Genomic DNA, 7,560 nt, shown 5'->3' with positions numbered 1-7,560 from the left:
TGGTTGCCACTTTTGGTTTTGGGCAAAGGAGCAAAACAATCCACCACCGGCTGGAGTGGAGAGGGAAACATCTTTACTCTATTCAGCAATCAGATGCTTCCTAGACATTGAAGTGTCAACTATAGGGAACCTCTCTTTCTTCAGCGGTCCTACAAACTTGCTCACCTTTGGGGTTTTCAAAGGAGAGGTCAACTCAGGTTTACTGAAATCAGGGTCACCCATAAACATCTCAGACAGATCGATTGTGGTGGGATCACTGACATCCTCAACACTAGAGTTGCTCCTGGTGACTTTCTTAGACATAGCACATGTAATGGCACACTCTGGGAACACTCTAGGGTTCTACTCTGGGTTCCTTACAAACAACAGGATTTGGCACGAACTTCCCTCCAGCCAAATCGTTCCCGAAAGTGATTGAGACCCCCTTCACTAGGCCTCACTCCAACGACAACGGAACCAGAAATAAGATCAGACTCGAGTTCCACATTATACAAAGGAACTTACATGCAGCCCATCTCCACTCCTTGTACTAACACACCGTAATCAGTTCACTGTAACCGTAAAAAGGCACGGTGTCTGGCAGTATTTTCACCTGCTGCTTAAAACCTCTTACAGCTACCCCCCTACTTTTTTCAATTTCCGCCTGAAGACATACCCAATTCTAACTGCCTGTAGCTCAGACCCAGGACCAAGGATATGCATATTCTTTGTTTAATTTGAAAGAAAACAATCTGAAGTTTGTGTAAATGTGAATTTAATGTAGGAGAAATAACACAATAGATCTGGTTTAGAAAATAGAATGAAAAAAACATACGTTTTTTCATTTTTATTGTTGTATCATCATCTTTAAAATGAACAATACAAAACAAGCATTCAGATAGGATGATGGGGACAATTTCAGTGAAAAACATAAGAGGGCAACAGTACACACACCCCCCCCCTCAAAAAAATGGAGAAAAAACATGAAAAATATATATATATATATATATACATTTACACAATATTGTGCTGCTGATGCCAGGTGCCATAGCAGTCTCTTTCTGCTGTAAAGCAGAGGGTCACCAAGCATGTGGTGCAGGAGATGGGGGACTTCATTTTACAAAGAACACAGCGACGCCTCCATGCTGTGCCCTTTTGGCCCTGAGGCACATCCATGCCTGCAGAAATACATTTGGGCAGATGAACACCACTTGTGGGAGGAGCTGGATGAACCAGCTTCAGTGGGGGATGGACACCTTGGCACTGGGGGCTCCCATTCGGAGTCAGTGTCACTGTGAAAGAAAATGTTCAGTTAGAATAGTTTCACATATGAGCCCTGTATCAACAGGTATAATTAACAGATATATATAGAGTACAGGGAACATAAGGTTGAATATATTGTTATAGACCTACTAGATCTACTGTCTCATGTATATTATGACAGACCAGCTAGATCTACTGTCTATTTTATATTATGGCATTTCAGCTAGATCTACTGTCTCTATTATATTACAACAGACCAGCTACATCTACTGTCTCCATTTCACTTTGGCCATTGTTGTGGGCCTGCCCTCCCCTCAACAGCCTCAAATAGGCTATTTCATGTGAGGGTGTGGTGGAGTGGCAGACACACGTATCTCGGCCATGCTCCCTCTAATCCACAATATGTATATATACACACACAAACATAGGCTATGGGTCATAAACATACATACAAACATACTCCCACCCACAATGTATAGCCAACGTGTACTTTACACATTTCATTACATTTTTATATATTGCTACTAAAAAATTTTTTAAATCACAAATAATATTTTATATTATTGATTTCCAACAACGGCATTAGCATGAGAAGAATTTACCAGTCCAAAACAATGTCCTCTCCGTTCAAAAATATTCCTCCATTTGGGAATCGCTACATGAATCGTCCTCCAACAATCTCTGTCTCACTTTCCCGATCAATTTCTTCTAAAATTGTGTGTACATCTGTATATCTAGACTTAGATTTAGCTTTCCCTGACTTAGTCACCATAATGATTGATCTATAAACAGCTGAAGATGCGCTTTACCAAAACAATGCTTTGCGTAACATGCGTGGCTCCTTCCGGTGTGAATCTTCAATGGCGAATGACCCTCTTTACGCCGGAGTTTACTACATGGGTTGGTCTTCCAACACATAAACATTACATATTGCCGTTTACCTCAGCTCATTGACTATCTACCCAGCTAGATTTCAAGATGATCAGTGGTCATTGGGTTAAAATACAGTCAATCAACGAAACAGCGGTCATATCATTGGTGCATAATGATGTCATTACTTGTTGTCTTCAAATCGGTTTATTTCAGTCAATATGTCCCGCGAAATGACCCATCAGGTTTGGTTGTGTTACAAACAAACCAGTTGATTGCAATGAAACCAAACATGTGTGTATTTACCTCGAATGTGTCGTCGAAAATGGAATGAGACTGAATTTACGACACAAGCGGTTCACAAAATGTTTAGTGTTAGGCTATAAAAATGGATTTTATCAAACATCAGACCATATATTGTGTAACAATGAGCATTGGGATTGCAAACAGAGAAAGATCGTCAACGGTAAACAATTTATTTTATTGCAATTTGTGATGTTACGCCTGTGCTGGTTGAAATAGTTTTTTTTATGGGGCTTTGTTCTCAGATAATTGCATCGTATTCTTTCGCAGTAAATCCTTTTTCAAATCTGACAACGCAGTTGGATTAGCAAGATTCTAGGCTTTCGACCCATGTGAGACACTTGTGTTTTCATTAATGTTTAATATGACTATTTATGTAGCGATCACCGTATGTTGTCGAATTTCATCCCGCTAACGGGTTCGGTGCGCAGAGAGGTTAACAGCATCGCCACTCTGCAGAGACACGAACCCGTCTGAAACAAAGGGTTCATACACATCTGATCCAAAATATTGTTTAGGAGAAACACCTGACCCAACCAGAGACTTAGTTGGTTGGAGTGCTCCCACAAGAAGAAACAGCTTTTTCTCTCTCTCATTTTTCTTTTTCAACTTAGGACACTGAGAGACAATGTGTCCTTTCTCTGGCAGTAATGACAAATTGGCTGATACAAAAAAACTGCTTCACATTTAGTTTTTTGTTAGTTTTTTCAGTGTTCATTCTTTAAATAAATAAGAATGTACACATACCACGCTGCACCTTGGTCCGACCCTTATAACGAACGTGACAGAAACTAGGAAGTGAAATAGATTACAAAGTTCGGTTCATTGGTAGTGGTAGACTGTTAATATTCTGTGCTGACCATGTTCAGCAAGGGAAGATTCTGAAAATGAAAACTCTGAATGGGAAGAAAACCACAAGTCATGTCCCTGGAGGGGGGTCCTTTCTGGGGTTCCAATGTATCCATAGATTATGTCAAATCAAATGTAGAGGGGGGCATTGTGGTTGAAGCCAAAATGCTTTTCAGTAAGAAAGAGGTGCAGAGAAGTGAAAGCCTGTCATTAATATTAATGTTTGAGAAGCTTTTACCTAATAAATTACAGATGGACTTTCTGGCTTTCACTGTTAGAGAGTTTGTTCCTACTCCATTAAGGTGTGTTAAATGCCAAAGAATGGGACATGTAGTGGCTCTGTGCAAAGGAAAAAAAAGATGTGCCAAGTGTGAAGGGGAACATGATTATGGTGAATGTGGGAACAATGTCAAGGTTAGCTGTTGTAATTGTGGGGGGGAACACATTGCAGCATTGGTGGATGCCAGGTGCAGAAATAGGCTACAGAGGCCCAAAGATATAAAATCACTCATAATGTCTCATGCAGAGGCTGCAAGGCAGATTGGTGGAACAAGCAGAATGATGGAGATAATAGGGTTACTCCTGGAATAAGTGGACCTACTGTAGGAAATGCTGCTTATTTTGTGGCGGGGCGGGTGCCTGCTGGCTGACTTCTGTCTTCAGTTGAAGGGTGTTTCTTCTGACACATTGGTGCAGCTGGCTTCCGGGTTAAGCGGGCGGGTCATGTATTGGAGGACGCATGAGTTGCAGAAATTAGACAAGATCGTAATTGAAATTGGCAGAAAAGGGGAGTAAAATACACCTAAATATATACATATAATAATTGTTCTCACAAATGTGTAGTGTGAAAGGACACCTTAATAGTTAGTCAGATTTACTTTCTATCCTTCATTAGAAGGGTTATCAACCTGACTGTGTTTGTGGAAAGAAGTACAGCCAAGTTGAAGATCATTGTGGAAGCAGCAACCGAGTTTTCAGGAGTAACAGGTGTTACTGTCGCCATGATTGTTGACATGTTGACTCCTAATAATACTAATGATGTAAAGTCTCAGTTTGATGATAATTAGAGTTATGGTTTTTGTTTTTCCTTCAGTGGAATGCCAGAAACCTTGTTGCTAACGGTCAGGAGTTTAAGATACAGTTGAAGTCGGAAGTTTATATATACTAGGTTGGAGTCATTAAAACTTGTTTTTCAAATTTATTACAGTGCCTTGCGAAAGTATTCGGCCCCCTTGAACTTTGAGACCTTTTGCCACATTTCAGGCTTCAAACATAAAGATATAAAACTGTATTTTTTTGTGAAGAATCAACAACAAGTGGGACACAATCATGAAGTGGAACGACATTTATTGGATATTTCAAACTTTTTTAACAAATCAAAAACTGAAAAATTGGGCGTGCAAAATTATTCAGCCCCCTTAAGTTAATACTTTGTAGCGCCACCTTTTGCTGCGATTACAGCTGTAAGTCGCTTGGGGTATGTCTCTATCAGTTTTACACATCGAGAGACTGACATTTTTTCCCATTCCTCCTTGCAAAACAGCTCGAGCTCAGTGAGGTTGGATGGAGAGCATTTGTGAACAGCAGTTTTCAGTTCTTTCCACAGATTCTCAATTTGATTCAGGTCTGGACTTTGACTTGGCCATTCTAACACCTGGATATGTTTATTTTTTAACCATTCCATTGTAGATTTTGCTTTATGTTTTGGATCATTGTCTTGTTGGAAGACAAATCTCTGTCCCAGTCTCAGGTCTTTTGCAGACTCCATCAGGTTTTCTTCCAGAATGGTCCTGTATTTGGCTCCATCCATCTTCTCATCAATTTTAACCATCTTCCCTGTCCCTGCTGAAGAAAAGCAGGCCCAAACCATGATGCTGCCACCACCATGTTTGACAGTGGGGATGGTGTGTTGCTTTTACGCCAAACATAACGTTTTGCATTGTTGCCAAAAAGTTCAATTTTGGTTTCATCTGACCAGAGCACCTTCTTCCACATGTTTGGTGTGTCTCCCAGGTGGCTTGTGGCAAACTTTAAACAACACTTTTTATGGATATCTTTAAGAAATGGCTTTCTTCTTGTCACTCTTCCATAAAGGCCAGATTTGTGCAATATACGACTGATTGTTGTCCTATGGACAGAGTCTCCCACCTCAGCTGTAGATCTCTGCAGTTCATCCAGAGTGATCATGGGCCTCTTGGCTGCATCTCTGATCAGTCTTCTCCTTGTATGAGCTGAAAGTTTAGAGGGACGGCCAAGTCTTGGTAGATTTGCAGTGGTCTGATACTCCTTCCATTTCAATATTATCGCTTGCACAGTGCTCCTTGGGATGTTTAAAGCTTGGGAAATCTTTTTGTATCAAAATCTGGCTTTAAACTTCTTCACAACAGTATCTCGGACCTGCCTGGTGTGTTCCTTGTTCTTCATGATGCTCTCTGCGCTTTTAACGGACCTCTGAGACTATCACAGTGCAGGTGCATTTATACGGAGACTTGATTACACACAGGTGGATTGTATTTATCATCATTAGTCATTTAGGTCAACATTGGATCATTCAGAGATCCTCACTGAACTTCTGGAGAGAGTTTGCTGCACTGAAAGTAAAGGGGCTGAATAATTTTGCACGCCCAATTTTTCAGTTTTTGATTTGTTAAAAAAGTTATAAAAATCCAATAAATGTCGTTCCACTTCATGATTGTGTCCCACTTGTTGTTGATTCTTCACAAAAAAATACAGTTTTATATCTTTATGTTTGAAGCCTGAAATGTGGCAAAAGGTCGCAAAGTTCAAGGGGGCCAAATACTTTCGCAAGGCACTGTATGTACAAACTATAGTTTTGGCAAGTCAGTTAGGACATCTACTTTGTGCATGACACAAGTAATTTTTCCAACAATTGTTTACAGACGGATTATTTCACTTATAATTCACTGTATCACAATTCCAGTGGGTCAGAAGTTTACATACACTAAGTTGACTGTGCCTTTAAACAGCTTGGAAAATTCCAGAAAATGACGTCATGGCTTTAGAAGCTTGTGATAGGCTAATTGACATAATTTGGGTCAATTGGAGGTGGACCTGTGGATGTATTTCAAGGCCTACCTTCAAACGCAGTGCCTCTTTGCTTGACATCATGGGAAAATAAAAGCCAAGACCTCAGAAAAACATTATAGACCTCCACAAGTCTGGTTCATCCTTGGGAGCAATTTCCAAACACCTGAAGGTACCACATTCATCTGTTCAAACAATAGTACTCAAGTATAAACACCATGGGACCACGCAGCTGTTATACAGCTCAGGAAGGAGACGCGTTCTGTCTCCTTTAGATGAACGTACTTTGGTGCGAAAAGTGCAAATCTATCCCAGAACAACAGCAAAGGACCTTGTGAAGAAGCTGGAGGAAACAGGTACAAAAGTATCTATATCCACAGTAAAACGAGTACTATATCGACATAACCTGAAAGGTTGCTAAGCAAGGAAGAAGCCACTGCTCCAAAACCGCCATAAAAAAAGCCAGACTACGGTTTGCAACTGCACATGGGGACAAAGATCGTACTTTTTGGAGAAATGTCCTCTGGTCTGATGAAACAAAAATAGAACTGTTCGGCCATAATGACCATTGTTATGTTTGGAGGAAAAAGTGGGATGTTTGCAAGTCGAAGAACACCATTTAATCCGTGAAGCACGGGGGTGGCAGCATCATGTTGTGGGGGTGCTTTGCTGCAAGAAGGACTGGTGCACTTCACAAAATAGATGTCTTCATGAGGAGGAAAAGTATATGGATATATTGAAGCAACATTTCAAGACATCAGTCAGGAAGTTAAAGATTGGTCGCAAATGGGTCTTCCAAATGGACAGTGACCCCAAGCATACTTCCAAAGTTGTAGAAAAATGGCTTAAGGACAACAAAGTCAAGTTATTGGAGGGGCCATCACAAAGCCCTGACCTCAATCCCATATAAAATTTGTGGGCAGAACTGAATGTGCAAGCAAGGAGGCCTACAAACCTGACTCAGTTACACCAGCTCTGTCAGGAGGAATGGGCCAAAATTCACCCAACTTATTATGGGAAGATTGTGGAAGGCTACCCAAAACGTTTGACCCAAGTTAAACAATTTAAAGGCAATGGTAAAGGCAATGCTACCAAATACTAATTGAGTGTATGTAAACTTCTGACCCACTGGGAATGTGATGAAAGAAATAAAAGCTGAAATAAATAATTATCTCCACTATTATTCTGACATTTCACATTCTTAAAATAAAGTGGTGATCCTAACTGACCTAAGACAGGGAATTTTTACTA

Source organism: Oncorhynchus mykiss, chromosome 12 (assembly GCF_013265735.2).
Source record: "Oncorhynchus mykiss isolate Arlee chromosome 12, USDA_OmykA_1.1, whole genome shotgun sequence".
Lineage (NCBI taxonomy): Eukaryota > Metazoa > Chordata > Actinopteri > Salmoniformes > Salmonidae > Oncorhynchus > Oncorhynchus mykiss.
This window is presented reverse-complemented; position numbering follows the sequence as displayed.